The sequence below is a fragment of the Lissotriton vulgaris genome, unplaced genomic scaffold (assembly GCF_964263255.1).
Source record: "Lissotriton vulgaris unplaced genomic scaffold, aLisVul1.2 SCAFFOLD_1192, whole genome shotgun sequence".
NCBI lineage: Eukaryota > Metazoa > Chordata > Amphibia > Caudata > Salamandridae > Lissotriton > Lissotriton vulgaris.
Window position 1 is genome coordinate 559,911 of NW_028246048.1, and position 12,703 is coordinate 572,613.

General features: G+C 52.3%; 1 long non-coding RNA gene across 1 annotated transcript in view; it reads right to left on the minus strand.

Annotated features, from left to right (window-relative positions):
• Positions 1–12,340, minus strand: part of LOC147666155 (uncharacterized) — a 366,839-nt gene extending 354,499 nt beyond the window's left edge. The window contains exon 1 of the long non-coding RNA XR_015304874.1: positions 10,271–12,340. This is a non-coding gene — a long non-coding RNA (uncharacterized LOC147666155). The remainder of the gene's footprint in view (positions 1–10,270) is intronic.
• Between the last annotated feature and the right edge of the window lie 363 nt (positions 12,341–12,703).

Genomic DNA, 12,703 nt, shown 5'->3' on the forward strand with positions numbered 1-12,703 from the left:
CACTAATGAACTATCACCCATTCTTGTGGTTCATGCTTGCTTCCAACGGCAGGTCCATGAACCAATGAATATATTATATTCTTGAATATTCATTAAAGTGTTATTCACCCTAACTCTCCATGCCCTTCATACTCTTTCTCCACACCTTCAGGAAGAGCCTCAAGACCTAGATTTTTGACTAATCCGGAGCTGCAGCTACCCCCTCCCCACCACCAACCCCCTACCCCCAAGATTTGAGACCCTCTCGGGAGAGTAGCGCGCTATATAAACCCTTGACTGGTTTAGGCCTGGGCGGTAAATTCCGCAAATTCTGCGAGTCGAAAGGAATTTGGGTAATTTCCCGTTCTGCAGAGAACACGGAATTGCCAAAAATTCCACGATCCGCGACTTCGCAGAATTTTTTGCTTGTTCGCGCTTTCAAAATGCGTGTTCGCAAAAGATTCCCCCCCCCCCCCCCCCCCCCCGAGCACGCAAACAGCATTCGCAAACAGGAAAAAAGCATCGTGAACGGGCGGAACAATCAATTCGCGTGTTCACTGAACTATGCGTGCTCGCTGAGATTTTTTACCGTTTTGCAGAGCTTTGCATAGCGCAACAACGCAAATTCCGCCCACTCCTAATTGATTGATACTGTACTCCCAGCCTGCTCATGCGTGTTATTTTTGCCCTGTCTAGAGCAGACAACCCATGTCCCATTTGAGCTTTTTGGAATTTTTTCATGCCATTCCCATGAACAGGTTCTAATCCCTTTGAGCTTTTGCAGGTGTCCCCCTGGTATAATTTTGTCATGAGACCCTGAATGTGGAATCGAAACGATGTCTATCCACAAATAAACTGATTGCCTTCACATGATATACACATATACAGGTCACTTTGGGCCTGTTTTAATATACTGAAAACAGTCTTGCAGTGATTTGTATATCAAAAAAACTGCATTGTAATGTTTGCATTACTGTTTCACCAAGTTTTAGGAGTGGGTTCTTACACAGGAGTATATTACTCAATACTTATGCACACTTATAAAAAGAGAAATGTGGTTTATGATGTAATAAACTACTACGCAAGACTAGAACCTGTGAAATGTTTTATAAGTCATACCATTTACAGTAATTTTGCCATTCTATATACTTAATTTTCCTTTGAACGAGTTCCATTTCAACCTTTGTTCTCTACATAGAGGTCATAGGCCAGTCATATTTTTGTTATGGTACAGTGATGGCTCTGTTACAGCACAACTGTGGTTGGTTGAGGGCTTTAGTCTTCACAGCACAGTTTTGGTTCTAATATGGCGCGATGGTCGATCTGCTATTGTACAATTATGGATCTATTGTTATGCTGTTGTTGTTCTCTACCAAAGCATTTGACGTTCTTCTATGCCAGGCTTATGCTTCTGGTATGTGTTCTTCTTCTGTCATGGCATATTTGTATGTGTGACGGTGGAGTGATGAATCTGATGTGGCACTGCGGTGTCTTTTAAGTATACGGTTGTTGATTTGTTACAGCGCAGTGGTGGTTTTATTTTGGCACCCTTGTGGATCTTTTATAGGACGCTGTAGTTCTGTTGGGGCCCAATTGTGGATTTGTGATGGGGCAGTTGTGGTTCTCTTATAGTACAGTTGTGGTTCTGTTAGGGCACAGATTTGGTTTGGTTGTGGTGTGGATGTTGGTTGGTTGTGGTACAGCTGTGGCTCTGTTCTGATAGGGTTGTAATTCTGCCTCCTTTTCTTTGCGGAGCGGCTTTATTCGCACAGAGCCACTGCTTTTCAGACAGGGTATTACAGCATGTGCGGAGATTGTGCAAGGCACATATCATCGCTGCACCTCTGGAGGCTTAGGTGTGGCAGCCAAACAAATGTATTTTTGCATGATTGCTCGATTTAGACTAGGAGACTAAAAATAGCTGTGCACTGGCTGCGGGTTCGTTATCAGGGGCAACGGCAAATATCAGGCGGCAGGTGCCCGGTATGGCTGGTGTATTATAATGTGATATATTTCGAAAGCCTCTCGCAATGCAGCCTGATTGCTATAGAGCATGTTACATGGGTGAAGAAGTACCACTCCCCCAAGCATCACTGGCCCCAGCTTCACCTACTCCCAGCAGCATCACTGGCCCCAGCAGATTCACTGGCCCCAGCTTCACCTACTCCCAGCAGCATCACTGGCCCCAGCAGATTCACTGGCCCCAGCTTCACCTACTCCCAGCAGCATCACTGGCCCCAACATGACTAGCTCCCTGCAGCATCACTGGCCCCACCATGACTTGCTCCCTGCAGCATCACTGGCCCTAGCATCACTTGCTCCTTGCGGCATCACTTGCTCCTTGCGGCATCACTTGCTCCCTGCAGCATCACTGGCTTCCAGCATCACTTGCTCCCCGCAGCATCATTGGCTCCAGCATCACTTGCTCCTTGCTACATCAGTGACCCAAGCATCACTTGCTCTCTGCACCATAACTAGCCCCAGCATTGCTTGCTTCCTGCGCATCACTGGGCCAGAGCATCACTTGCTTCCAGCATCACTTGCTCCCCGCTGGATCATTGGCTCTAGCATCACTTGCTCCCTGCAACATAACTAGCCCCAGCATCACTTGCTCTCAGCAGCATCACTGACTCCCAGCATCACTTGCTCTCAGCAGCATCACCGACTCCCAGTATCACCTGCTCTCAGCAGCATCACTGACTCCCAGCATCACTTGCTCTCAGCAGCATCACCGACTCCCAGCATCACTTGCTCTCAGCAGCATCACTGACTCCCAGCATCACTTGCTCTCAGCAGCATCACTGACTCCCAGCATCACTTGCTCTCAGCAGCATCACTGACTCCCAGCATCACTTGCTCTCAGCATCTTCAGCGACTCCCAGCATCACATGCTCTCAGCAACATCACTGGCTCCCAGCAACACCTGCTCTCAGCAGCATCACTGGCTCCCAGCATCACTTGCTCTCAGCAGCACCACTGACTCCCAGCATCACTGACTCCCAGCATCACTTGCTCTCAGCATCTTTACCGACTCCCAGCATCACCTGCTCTCAGCAGCATCACTGACTCCCAGCATCACTTGCTCTCAGCAGCATCACCGACTCCCAGTATCACTTGCTCTCAGCATCTTCACCGACTCCCAGCATCACTTGCTCTCAGCAGCATCACCGACTCCCAGTATCACTTGCTCTCAGCAGCATCACCGACTCCCAGTATCACTTGCTCTCAGCATCTTCGCCGACTCCCAGCATCACTTGCTCTCAGCAGCATCACTGACTCCCAGTATCACTTGCTCTCAGCATCTTCGCCGACTCCCAGCATCACTTGCTCTCAGCAGCATCACCGACTCCCAGCATCACTTGCTCTCAGCAGCATCACCGACTCCCAGTATCACTTGCTCTCAGCAGCATCACCGACTCCCAGTATCACTTGCTCTCAGCAGCATCACCGACTCCCAGTATCACTTGCTCTCAGCATCTTCGCCGACTCCCAGCATCACTTGCTCTCAGCAGCATCACCGACTCCCAGCATCACTTGCTCTCAGCAGCATCACCGACTCCCAGTATCACTTGCTCTCAGCAGCATCACCGACTCCCAGTATCACTTGCTCTCAGCATCTTCGCCGACTCCCAGCATCACTTGCTCTCAGCAGCATCACCGACTCCCAGCATCACTTGCTCTCAGCAGCATCACTGACTCCCAGCATGACTTGCTCTCAGCAGCATCACTGACTCCCAGCATCACTTGCTCTCAGCATCTTCAGCGACTCCCAGCATCACATGCTCTCAGCAACATCACTGGCTCCCAGCAACACCTGCTCTCAGCAGCATCACCGACTCCCAGCATCACTTGCTCTCAGCAGCATCACTGACTCCCAGCAAGCATCACCGACTCCCAGCATCACTTGCTCTCAGCAGCATCACTGACTCCCAGCATCACTTGCTCTCAGCAGCATCACTGACTCCCAGCATCACTTGCTCTCAGCAGCATCACTGACTCCCAGCATCACTTGCTCTCAGCTTCTTCAGCGACTCCCAGCATCACATGCTCTCAGCAACATCACTGGCTCCCAGCAACACCTGCTCTCAGCAGCATCACTGGCTCCCAGCATCACTTGCTCTCAGCAGCACCACTGACTCCCAGCATCACTGACTCCCAGCATCACTTGCTCTCAGCATCTTTACCGACTCCCAGCATCACCTGCTCTCAGCAGCATCACCGACTCCCAGTATCACTTGCTCTCAGCATCTTCGCCGACTCCCAGCATCACTTGCTCCCAGCAGCATCACTGGCCTCCAGTAGTCTCACTGGCCCCCAGTATTCAAACTGCCTCCTAGCAGCTGCACTGGTCCTCAGCATCACTTGCCTCCCACAAGCATCATTTGCGCCAAGAAGAGAAGGAGGGATGTGGGTGGCGCTGGGTGACATCAACCTGCGTTCATTCGATGCTGGAGCGCAGCTGACTGTCCGAGAGGAGGCCACTACGCTGGGCAGATTCTCTGCATTCCTGGCCCTACATTCGCACTCTTTCAAGCAAAGCACCGGTATTAATCCGCAACCCCCGTCCGCCCCGCAGACGCCCCTCTTAAACCGGTGTCTGGTGCGACTGTGATTTCACGCGTGACTTTCCCGAAATGCGGGGAGAGAGCTCAGCTCTGGGCGATGGTCGCATGTAATATGTTGGCTGCTGTGGGGGGGGCTTGCTTCTCGTCCTGTATTACACTGGCCTCCTGTTGCCCAGTGAGGCTACACAAAAAACACAAACACACACAACAATAGTCCCCTGGCGCAGACAGGGGGGACACAACAGATGACACTCCCGTCTGTGACGAGCATTGAAAGGTCACCAAGGTGGAATCAGCTGATCAATGTCTGCGAAGCCAAGGCCCCGCCCCTGGCTGCGGACAGCGGTGCCGTGCACGTGTCTGTCTGTCTGAAGGAGGAAGGGGTGTGCCGCGCTGGTCAGTGACAGGCGGCGGGGAGAGGTGGGTTGGGATATGCGTGTATGCATGTGCGTGTGTGTGCGTGTGTGCATGTGCGTGTGTGCATGTGTGTGTGCATGTGCGTGCGTGTGTGTGTGCATGTGTGCATGTGCGTGTGTGCGCGTGAGCTGCGGACCCCGTTCCGGCCGGGGAAGGGAGGGGCCGGTACAGAAGGTTCTCCAGCCAGCCCTGGCCACAGAGACGAGGATGCTCAGAGGCCTCTGTCCTATGCGTAGGGCTGACAGGGGGAGGGGGAGGGGGGGGGGGCGGAGAGACCTGCAGCAGTGAGGGGTGGAGGGGCCTCTTCGCTAAGAAGAGAGGTGAGAAAGGACTTGCAGCTCTCGCCACTGCGAGGAGAGGAGTGGACTCCAGGCCTGCAATTGTCCCTGAGAGGAAAGGACTGTGGCGGACCCAGCTGCAAGCGAGGGGAGGGGTGCAGTGGGGCCAACTTCAGCTGCAAGCGAGGGGAGGGGTGTGGTGAGCCCTGCTGCAAGGGAGAGGAGGGGTGCAGTGGGCCCTGCTGCAAGCGAAAGGATAGGTGCAGTGGGACACGCAGCTGCAAACGAGAGGATAGGTGCAGTGGGACACGCAGCTGCAAGCGAGAGGATAGGTGCAGTGGGTCACTGCAGCTGCAAGCGAGAGGATAGGTGCAGTGGGACACGCAGCTGCAAGCGAAAGGATAGGTGCAGTAGGACACGCAGCTGCAAGCGAGAGGATAGGTGCAGTGGGACACACAGCTGCAAGCGAGAGGATAGGTGCAGTGGGACACGCAGCTGCAAGCGAAAGGATAGGTGCAGTGGGACACGCAGCTGCAAGCGAGAGGATAGGTGCAGTGGGACACGCAGCTGCAAGCGAAAGGATAGGTGCAGTGGGACACGCAGCTGCAAGCGAGAGGATAGGTGCAGTGGGACATGCTGCAGCTGCACGCGAGAAGCGGGATTCAGTGCGCCCTGCTGCAGCTGCAATCAAGAGGAGGGCTGCAGTGGCCGCTCTGCAGCTGCAAGCGAGAGGAGGGATGCAGTGGGCCCTGCTGCAGCTGCAGTCGAGAGGAGAGTAGCAGTGGGACATGCTGCAGCTGCAAGCAAGAAGAGGGGTGAAGTGGGCCCCATTGCAGCTGCAAGCGAGGAAGAGGGGTGCAGTAAGCCAAGCTGCAAGCAAGAGGAGGGGTGCAGTGGGCCCCGTGGCAGCTGCAAGAGAGAAGAGGGGTGCAGTGGGACATGCTGCAGCTGTAATAGAGAAAAGAGGTTCAGTGGGCCACACTGCAGCTGCAAGCGAGAATAGGGGTGCAGTGGGCCCCATTGCAGCTGCAAGCGAGGAAGAGGGGTGCAGTAAGCCAAGCTGCAAGCAAGAGGAGGGGTGCAGTCGGCCCCGTGGCAGCTGCAGAGAGAAGAGGGGTGCAGTGGGACATGCTGCAGCTGCAAGGGAGAGGATAGGTGCAGTGGGACACACTGCAGCTGCAAACGAGAGGATAGGTGCAGTGGGACACACTGCAGCTGCAAACGAGAGGATAGGTGCAGTGAGACACGCAGCTGCAAGCGAGACGATAGGTGCAGTGGGACACGCAGCTGCAAGCAAGAGGATAGGTGCAATGAGACATGCTGCAGCTGCACGTGAGAAGCCGGATTCAGTGCGCCCTGCTGCATCTGCAATCAAGAGGAGGGCTGCAGTGGCCGCTCTGTAGCTGCAAGCGAGAGGAGGGATGCAGTGGGCCCTGCTGCACTTGCAGTTGAGAGGAGGGCTGCAGTGGGACATGCTGCAGCTGCAATAGAGAGGAGATTAGCAGTGGGACATGTTGCACCTGCAAGCAAAAAAAGGGGTGCAGTGGGCCCCATTGCAGCTGCAAGCGAGAAGAGGGGTGCAGTAAGCCAAGCTGCAAGCAAGAGGAGGGGTGCAGTGGGATATGCTGCAGCTGCAATAGAGAAAAAGGGTCAGTGGGCCACACTGCAGCTGCAAGCGAGAATAGGGGTGCAGTGGGTCCGGCTGCAGCTGCAAATGAGAGGAGGGGTGCAGTGGGCCCTGCTGCAGTTGTTCCTGAAAGGATGTATGGGGCTGCATTGCACCGCACGGGGGCTCCAGTGGCCCTGTTACAATTGTCCCGAGAGATAGTGTGGTGGACCCCGCTGCATTGCCAACGAGAGGGGGAAGAGTAGAGGGCCCTGCTACAGCTGTCTCAGGGAGTGGGGGGTAGTTGAGCGCCTTGGTGCAGTAGTCTCCGGTTGGGGGGGGGAGGGGGAGGGGGGGAAGAGTAGAAGGTCCTGCTGCAGTTGTTTCTGAGAGGGGCAAGGTGGTCGAGGGCCTCGCTGCAGTTGTTTCTGAGAGGGGAGGGGTAGAGGGTCTTGCTGCAGTTGTCTCTGAGAGGGGAGGGGTAGAGGGTCTTGCTGCAGTTGTCTTTGAGAGGGGAGGGGTAGAGGGCCTTGCTGCAGCTGTCTCTGAGAGGGGAGGGGTAGAGGGTCTTGCTGCAGTTGTCTCTGAGAGGGGAGGGGTAGAGGGTCTTGCTGCAGTTGTCTTTGAGAGGGGAGGGGTAGAGGGCCTTGCTGCAGTTGTCTTTGAGAGGGGAGGGGTAGAGGGCCTTGCTGCAGTTGTTTCTGAGGGGGGGTGAGAGGAAGTAGATGGTGGGGGGAGTAGAGGGTCTTGCTGCAATTGTCTCTGAGGGGGAAGAGGGGAGGGGTAAGAGAGCCTTGCTACGGTTGTCACTGAGAGGGGGAGTGTGGAGACTGGTGCAGATGTCTCTGATGGGGGTGGGTGTATAAGGTCTTGCTGCAGTTGTGTCTGAGATGTGAGGGGTAGAGGGCCTTGCTGCAGTTACCTCTGAGACATGGGAGAGCTTGGGTCCTGCTACAGTTGTGTCTAAGGGGGTGGGAGTCAAGGGCGGGAGAGTTGAGGGCCTTGTTGCAGTTATCTCAAGGGAGGTGAGGGGGAGAGTTGAGTGCCCTGCTGCTGTTTCCTTGTAGAGGGGGGAGGGTTAAGGGCCTTGCTGCAGTTGTCTCTAAAGGTGAAAGAGCTAGGGGTTCTGCTGCAGTTGTCTATGGGAGGGAAGAGTAGAGGGCCCTGCTGCAGTAGTGTCTAAGGAGGGGCGGTGGGGGGGGAATTGAGGGCGGGAGAGTTGAGGGCCTTGCTGCAGTTGTCTCTCTGAGGGGGGTTGGGGGCCATGCTGCAGTTTTCTCTAAGAGTAGGAGCATGGGGACTGGTGCAGTTGTCCCTAGAGAGGAGGTGTGGGGGTGGAGGGTCATCTTGCACCTGTCTGTAGAGTGGAGGTGTGTGTGTGTGTGTGTAGGGCCATCTTGCAGCTATCCCTTAGGGAAGGAGTGTGGCTGGCCTGGCTCACCTGTCCCTGGCAGGGGGCGTGTGCGGGGTGGAGGGTCTTACCGCATGTGTAGGCTGTGGGGTTTTTAGGTTTAAACCTATAATAACTGATAAAACCCCACTGAAAGAAAAATAGCCCTCACCGGTGAAAACATATAAACACTGAAAAAACACCTGCACAACCACAAACTAATTGTCATTCAAAGAAAGGAAAAAGAAAGTGAAAGAGTAATTTTGTTCTTACTGAAGGGGTCAATAAGATGTAACTTTGCTGTAGAAGCTAGCAGTAAGAATGACTGGCTAACATTATCCTGCTTGAGTTTTGTTCTTTAGGGATGCCATTAAAATATTGTTTCTTCTTCCTTTTACTTTTTTCAGTTTTATGGCCTTTGGTCTAAAGATGCAGGGTTTAGTTTCATGTTTTAGGTCTAGTTTAATTATTTTATAAACTGTAGAGAATCAGGACATATCAAACTCATATTTGAAATTTTAGCCGCATTTGATTCTTTCACTGATAGGTAAAATGGCTGGTTTCATAAAAATCTTTCCTAATATGCGTCATCACATTTACCCACAGAGAATGGGTAAAAAACCCTACTACATCAGACCATAGTTTCTAGTGGGTCAGTATTGATAGTAGGTGAATTGCCAACACCTCAGGCATTAAACATTAAATGCAAGGTATAGTGACAAGTATATATATCACCAAGCATCTGGGATAGTGGTGAAAACATGACACCAGACTTTTGGAAAACATGGAACGCAGTGTCACTTGTAATGCTCTGCAAAAAAGGTTCTTTCCAAGTTCAACAAAGATTGGAGTGATATTGTTTGTATTTGCAGTGATTCAGCTACGTATATAAAAAATGTGTGTGATGACCTGTCAAAATTGATACCCGAGCTGAAGTGAAGAGACTCTTGCCACTTGTTAGATGGTATGCTGAAAGCATCTTTACAATCTTCAGAGTTAATGAGGGATGCTATTGACTTCTTAGTCCATTCTGGTGCACTGTTTTCTTATGCCCAGGAACTAAAACGCAAATATTTATCATTTTGTGCTTTATGTGGCATCAAGGAAAGAGTCATCCCAACTGACGGTTCTCAGCCCAAGGGGCTATGAATGCTGAGAGGTCCTTTTCACAAAAGTTTACATGGGAAGGAAAGCGCAAGTGCAGATGACCAAAGACTCACTGAAGAAGTATTGTATGGTGTACTACAATAAGATTAATTTGCAAAAATCTGTTTGTACCTCATATACACTATACGTACACTGTCTATATACCATGTTCTTTCAGTGCAGAAAGCAAGCAATGATAAAAGCAAAACGTTCCATAAACACCGGAAAAACACTTTTTCTGTTGTTTTTAGTGGCGTGAAAATGTGTAACCACTGATAACTGTTTTTTAAAATATTGAAAACACTGAAAAAATCCCACCAGAATTTACCAAAAATAGAAACTGAAAACAGGACAGCCTACGCATGTGTTACTGAGAGAAGTGATGTGGCAGGCCTTCTTCAGTTTTCCCTGAGGAATGATTACTGAGTTTACTGCTGCAGTTGTCCCTGAGAGGGAAAGAGTGGCACATACCTGCCAACTCACACGGTGCCACCGTACGACACATGATATTGACTTCCATCAAATGGTCTCCCAGTGAGGAGCGGATATCACAGGGTGGCAGAGAAAACGAGCTGAAAACCACTGTAAATAGTGCTGACACCCATTCACGGTGTGTGGAAAGACCCGTGGACATCGGCACCAGCCACAGCAAGGTTTGGGGGGTTCAAAAGTGCTTCCTAGGTACTTCTCAGCATGAGGCCCCACCCCCTTCTAGGCCACACCCCATGCTCACATGGTGAGATTGTTCTTCAAGTTGGCAGCTGTACTACAGTTATTCTCTAAGATGAGAAGTGTGACACTCTGTACTGGTCACTTGATAAGGGGCGTGGAAGGCTCAGCTTCACCTGTAGCTGAGGGAAGAAAGAGAGAGAGCCCGGCGCATGCTCACCTGGCAGGAGGGGACTCCTTTCAGCCGCAGCACAGCATCTTTCCCACTGTCCTGCAGCGGATCCAGCGCATTTCCTGCAGGCAGCGTATCCCGTGGGCTCCCCCGCGAAGCCACTGTATCTCCTGCTGGCGCTTAATGGAGGTTATAGGGGGTCTCTCCTCCGGCCCCCTCCGGATGCCAGTATATCCTCTGAATGCCACAGCGTTTCACTTCCTGGTTACAGTGCATTCCCTGAAGGCTCCTTCAGTGGGTCACAGTGCATCCCTGGCAGGCACCTTCAGTAGGGTACAGTGTAACCCCTGCACACTCCTTCAGTAGGGTACTGTGTATCCCCTGCACATTCCTTCAGTAGGGTACTGTGTATCCCCAGCACACTCCTTCAGTAAGGTACTGTATATCCCCAGCACACTCCTTCAGTAGGGTACTGTGTATCCCCAGCACACTCCTTCAGTAAGGTACTGTGTATCCCCAGCACACTCCTTCAGTAGGGTACGGTGTATCCCCAGCACACTCCTTCAGTTGGGTACTGTGTATCCCCTGCACACTCCTTCAGTTGGGTACTGTGTATCACCTGCACACTCCTTCAGTAGGGTACTGTGTATCCCCAGCAGGCTCCTTTAGCAGGTTACAGCACACAGCTGGCTGTACCTTCTTCCGGTTACTGTGTATCTTTCAAACCACCCCAGTGGCTCCTCCTGCTGGCGGTGTTTATCTCTGATTGTACACTGTTGGTCTTTCAGGTTACAGCGTATCTCTGGCTGCCGTTTCCTGCGGATTGCAATGTATGTCGAGCTGGCAGTGTACCTGCTGTGCGTCAAGGTGTACCCCCAGCAGATTGCACCGTACGTCTTGCGGGCTGAAGCTGGCAGTGTACCTGCTTTACATCCAGGTGTACCGCCAGCAGGGTACACTGTGTCCCAGGTGTGCTCTGGGGTAACAGGTGCCCCTTTCAGATTACACTGTTTCTCTGGTTGATGCTCCAGCTGATAGTGGTTATGATGCCGGCTCCAGTGTATCTCCCAGTGTGCCCTCCTGCAGCTTGCACTGAAGGACTCGTTTGCTCCAGTGTATTCTTCACCGTGTTGCAGTGCACCTGCCCAGGTGTGTTACAGCGATGCTTCACAGGCTACAGGACATCTCCCATGGAATGCTGCAGCTGGCAGTGGTTCGCCTGTAGGCTGCACTGTGTACTCTGGGGTTACAGGCACACTTCCAGGTTACAGCCTACCTCCGGTGCAGCTGGCAGTGGGGGTCCTGCTGGTTACAGTGTATTCCTTCAGCACTTCAGTGTATTCCCGTTGGATGGCAGTGTATCACTCCCGTGTATCACTTCAGCACTCCAGTGTATTCCCTCTGGGTGACAGTGTATCACTCCAGTGTATTCCCTTTTGGTGACAGTGTATTCCCGTTGGGTGCAGAGTATCACTCCAGTGTATTCCCGTTGGGTGGCAGAGTATCACTCCAGTGTATTCCCATTGGATGGCAGTGTATCATTCCAGTGTATTCCCGTTGGGTGGCAGAGTATCACTCCAGTGTATTCCCATTGGATGGCAGTTTATCATTCCAGTGTATCCCGTTGAATGGCAGTGTATCATTCCAGTGTATTCCCGTTGGGTGGCAGAGTATCACTCCAGTGTATTCCCATTGGATGGCAGTGTATCATTCCAGTGTATTCCCATTGAATGGCAGAGTATCACTCCAGTGTATCCCGTTGGGTAACACTGTATTCTGGTCGGGGTACAGTGTATCCTCGTACGGTCGCCCTGTGAACTTGGGTGATTCTCTGGTTACAACGTATCCCCTCGGCTCTGTTGCCAGTGGATTCTTCTCCTGGTCACTGTGTATCCTCTCCCATTTGCTCTGTGCACATCAGTGTGCACTCCCCTCCAGGTGACAGCGCATCCTCACCAGCTCCTCCAGTGATTCCAGTGACTCCCCTCCAGGTTCCAATGTATCCTCCCAGCGCCCCCTGCGGGTGGATCTCTCGCAGACACGCTGCGTCCTCAGGTCCCTCGCAGGCGGCTCTGACAGGTGCAGCCGGATGTCTCCTCTCCCCGCAGCTCCCGGACTCTGCCCACCTCCTGCAATGGCTCCAGCTCGCGCCGCCTCCCTCCGCGGCAGGCCCAGGGAAGAAGCGCAACCGGCCCCAGACACAAGCCCGACCGGGGCGAGGCGTGCACAACGACGCGGACGGCGTAGTCAGTTTCAGCCCACATAACCGCACATTCTGTAGTGTATGCAGCAGGCTATAAAACGTGCATAGTTCCTATTTCGTTGTATTTAATGTATGCACAACTCGACGTTGATGCAACAATAAAGGAAATACAAATATTGAAGCAGAGTTTCTATTAATGTGTGCACAATATGATGGAGTTTGCAAAATTCCCTTAATTTATATGTATTCAAAATTATTGGGAGCAGCTTCATTTTGGT